This window comes from Tupaia chinensis, unplaced genomic scaffold (genome assembly GCF_000334495.1).
Source record: "Tupaia chinensis unplaced genomic scaffold, TupChi_1.0 Scaffold143936_1, whole genome shotgun sequence".
NCBI classification, from domain to species: Eukaryota; Metazoa; Chordata; class Mammalia; order Scandentia; family Tupaiidae; genus Tupaia; species Tupaia belangeri.
The window spans coordinates 2,165,387-2,170,291 of NW_006203787.1; positions in this window are offsets into that span (position 1 = coordinate 2,165,387).

The window sequence follows — 4,905 nt, forward strand, 5'->3', positions numbered from 1 at the left end:
GCCTTGATGTTCTGCTCGAATTTGGGAAGCATTTTCAACAAATCAGGTGGATGAAAGTATGAGCAGTCAGAAGTGAGGACCAGCTTAGTGTTTCTGTAATACAGTGCATTTACTAGTGGTGTGAAGGTGTGTGTGGGCCTTTAATCTTCGTGCAAGAAGCAGGAAGGTGGTATCCCCACTTAGAACCCACTAATACGCTGTAAAGTTTCTCTCTGGATTCTTACTTTGCACAACCACTTTCACAACGCACGCACACACACACACACACACACACACACACACACACACACACAGAAGCACTGCGCTACTCAGCAATGCCTGGAGATTCTTGCTTGTCCCTCCTGTGGTGGTGTGACCAGCATCTAGTGAGTGGAGACTGGGGCACTGCTAGCCACCCACAAGGAACCGGGCAGCCCCAGCACCCAGCACCACCCAGCACCGCCCAGTACCGAATGTAAGCATCTTTGCAGTTGAGAGACTCTGCCATGCCTTAACCTTGAACCTGCCTAGCGAGGAACGTCTGTCACGTCTGCAATGGAGAGTGCCCGGGAAAGGCCACGTGGAGTCCAGCCCACCCAGGAGCAGGCCCACCCCGCTCCTGCTCCCTTCTAAACTTCAGTCCTTGACTGGCACTCTGGGGAGGAGAGTGAGCCACTTCAGGTGAAGGGTGGAGACGGGCTTGCTGGGAATGTGCTTTCTCTTCACTTTCATCTCAGCCCTGCTTCCTATTCGGTTTTCCCCTAGTTTCTTACTTCTATTGTTTCAGGAGGCACAGTCCAGTCAGAGGTGGGGAGAGAGTTAATGCAGTAAGGGGGCGCTGGGTGGAGACAGACGAAAGCAAGGAAGAAAAAGAGACAAGTGGACTTGCACGTGGGACCCGCTTGGTTGAATGGGCCTGGAGTTTGCAGTGAGAGGTGTTGCTGCCAAAGTCTCTCTACCCTCCACCCACGGGTGCACATGCACACACATGCACTCACGCACACCCCCACCACATGCAGGCCGGGTTGCTGCTTATGTGCATGGCCCGGTGCTCTTCCTCCTTGCCTCAGACCCTTTCCCACACCATCAACAGTCTCCCCCTAAGGGTTGCCCGTCTGCTTGCAGAAGAGTTCTGTCTCTGTCCGAGAACAGGTCCATCGCGTTTCCTTTGGGCCAGGGGCTACCCAGCAGCGACTCCGTAAGGTCGGCCATGGCACGGTCTCGTTCTCCTTGCCGGCTGGCTGCACCACGATGTCCTCACTCTGCGCCGTCCCACCAGCCCCCCACCCTCAGCCCTCTCCTCCTTTTCTGTGAACAGACCTCGTCAAAGTGAGCGCCGGAATCAACTGCCTTCCCCAAAGGGCTCCTGACTCCTCACTTGAAAGCAGCGTTTGCCTTCTGGCCCCCAAAGGTTTGCAGATCTCTTTTTCCCGGAGAGTGCCCTCACGGGGTGAGCGGATCCACGCGCTGGCCCGGCTGTGGGCGAGTATCTCACCCAGGCCTTGCTCGGGACCAGCTCCGTCCTGCCTGGCGCCATGTGCTTGTGGCAGACAGCGGTTCGTGTCAGTCTGTGAGCGTCCTGAAGCCAACTTGGGAGCCCAGTCCTAACGTCGTCACGCCGTTCCCAGACAGCGGATCGTCAGTCGGGGTGTGGACACCAGCTCTGATAGTGCAGCTGTGTTCATGGTCGGGGAGGGAGGGAGTGAGGGTACGTGTGGGACCAGGCACTGAGCCACGCTTTGGGGGTCCTCCCTCCCACCTCCCTTCCTCCAAATGACCTTTCATTCCTCGGTTCTGAAAAGTGAGTGTGACCCAAGAGGAGAAGGGGGGCGTGAGAACAGAGTAAGTCCGATCAGCCTTTTGGAGTTTACGAGCTAGATGTTCCTGCCAAAGCTGTTGGGGCCCGGATTACAATCGAAATGTTTTGCACATGCATCTGGAATCCACTGTTTCAAAGGGAAAAGGAAAATCTGACTGCTGATGAAGGTCTGCAAGATCCCGGGGCGCGAGTTCCGCTGTGGTCACTGCTGGTACCCGGACCTGTAACTAGCTGGGCGCTGGGTTCTGCTGTGCTGGACCTGGGTGTTCCCGGAGAGTCATCAGCACACACTGTTCAGATCCTGCTTTTCCTAAAGGCACCTCACACGCATACCCATAGGTGCGAATGCTGGTTTCTGAGGAGCACTGTCTTGTAACCAGCCGGCCTTGTGGATGAAGGGGGCCCTTGCCCCCACGTGTGGAGTTGATGAGTACCGAGGGGTCTTGAGACAGAAAGCATTTGTAGATACCCATTTTCACTCTGTTCCACGGGACTCAGAAAGCAAGCATCTGTGCACTTTAAGATAATGGAGAGGAACCAGCAGATGGCACAATGGTTACATTGCTGGACTCCCATGTAGTCGACCACAGTTTGAGTCCCAGACCTGGTGGCTTAAACTCACACCAGGCACATGTGCATGCGTGCCCAAGATCCCGAGAGGAGGATGGAGGAGAAGGGACTGTGGTGTGGCCATTCCCCCTGGGAGATGATTTCTCACTTTCTGAAGAGTGCACATGCTCTATAGCAAAAATCTCTCTCTTAAAAGAAAAAAAAAAAAAAAGATACTGGAAAAGGCAGGAGATTGAGTGCTTGGAAGCATTTTTGCGGGGAAGGCAGTGTCCAGGCCGCTGTGCTTCTCTTGGTGGGGAGTTTGTGTGTGATGGCATGTTACACAGCAACCTGCAAGGCCACCAGGAGCTGCCGCAGAGAGCCGGTGCGGAAAGCTGCAGAGACCCACCCACTCAGGCCAGCGCGCTCACATGGTTCCTGAGGGCCTTGGTTGGGACTATCTCCAGCCTGAAGGTTCTCAGTGGCTAGCCTAGGCTCCATCAGAGAGCAGAGCACCCACATTCCCTTCACCCCGGAAACCGTCTCTCCTCCCCTGTTCACCATGACTCCTGACCCATTCAGAGGTCCCAGGTGATGGTCTCTTGCAAAGCTAGGACCCGTGAGATCTTCCAGAAACTTCCTTAAATATTCCTCCAACCACCACTGAGTAGGCGGGCAGACAGGACAACAAGGAGAATTCCATGTACTCCCCATAACGTGGCCCTTTGTTGTGGGGCATGAGCTGGTACGTTTGTGCCTGGCAGTGCAGCATGGGAACATCGGGCCAACCTGCAAGTCAGCCCCCGGCACCAAAGCTGTGGATTGGCCCATGCCACCCGGGACAGGTAGAGGGAGGAAGTCGGGCTGCCAGTGGGGGGTCCCGTGAACACCTGTCCTTTCCTGTGATTTTTCCAGACGAGCAGCCTGGGTAGCTCCATCTCACTGAGCAGTGTGCGCAGGCTCCGACGACGTGGCTTCTTCCCTCCTTGCCCGTGAACCCGTAGCCCTGATTCGGCTTGCTTTCTGTCTGTCTTTTTGTGGGTTTTCTTTTTTAGGTTTTGCTATAGAGTGTGTGCACTCACTAGAGAGACAGGCAGAGAAAAACAGTGAGGGGGAAGTGACAAATCAGCCCCCAAAAGGAATGGTCATGCCGCCATCCCTTCTCCTCCATTCTCTTCTCAGGACTTTGGGCATGCATGCACACATGCCCAGATGAATTTCAAGCTACCAGGTCTGGGACTCGAACCACGGTTGGCCACGTGGGAGTCCAGCACCTGAACACCATGCCACCTGCTGGCCCCTGAAGCAACCTTTCAAGGTAAACTGCAAGTCAGATAACTAAGGTCCAGGCCACTGTCAGCCACCTCCTTTCGGGCTCCTTTTGACAGACCGCTTAACCTCTCTGGGTCTTAATCTGGATATTACCTGGATTATCATGCCTGCCCTGAAGGTCTTTTAGGATTGCCTGGAGGATCATTCAATGCTAAAGATTTAAAAACACTTCGAAGAGTGAAAAGGACTTTAGAGGGGTTGGCTTCAAAATGTTTGTGGAAAATGCATAGTATGAGAAAATGATGCATGCATTTCATTTTATTTTGGTACCAGACTAAACTCATGCTATGATGCCATTCTTCCATAGTTTTTCCCCTTGAGGTCCCCTCATGTGATGAATTCCTACAGAGTTCTATAGACACAGCCTATAGTGCCCTTCTCCTAAAACTAGTCCTGTAGATGAGTTTATTTTGTTCTGAGCAGCTTAGATGCAGTCTGTTAAGAAAAATGACTTGGAGCCAGCAGGTGGCAAACGGGTTAAGGCAGTGGGTACAACATGGCCAACTCCACAGTGTGAGTCCTGGACCCAGTGACACGCTGGACACGTGGGTGTGTGTGCCCAAAATCCCGAGGGAAGAATGGAAAAGAAGATTGTGGCGTGGCCATTCCCCCAGAGAAGGGAATGTCTCACTTTCCTCTGTATCTCTCTGGCAAGGGCACATGCCCTATGGCAAAAATCTAAAGAAAAAAGGAAGGAAGGAAGGAAGGAAGGAAGGAAGGAAGGAAGGAGGGGTAGGATGACGATGGGGTAAGGAGCACCATTACAACCTCCACCCTGCAACTTGCTACTTTGCCAACTCCTTTAGTTAACATCTGTTGACTCTTTAGACCTTCCCCTTGTCTCCCCTCCTGCCCCGTCCTCCTCAAGTCAACCCTTGAGAGTTTATGCATAGGCAAGCCCTGCCCCCCTCTCTCTCGAGGCCTCCTCTTCGCTGACAAGTGACTGCTGTGATGTCGAGAGCTTCATATCCTGTCACGTGCTGAGAGAGCTCCTCAACCCCCAAGTCCCAGAAACAGGAGGGGAACAGACCGGAGGGACTGCTTGTCCAATACCAATATTTGAATCTCCCAGCCCACAGTGTCGAGGATGCTGGGATCTAGCGTTCCTTGTAATTAATCACAACACCCTGAGGACAGTTCGGAGTGACTGACTGTTTGAGGGATCGATGAGAGTGTCTGTGTTACTTAGGATGAGGCTGAAGTCTAGGCGTGGCTGAAGGGAAAGA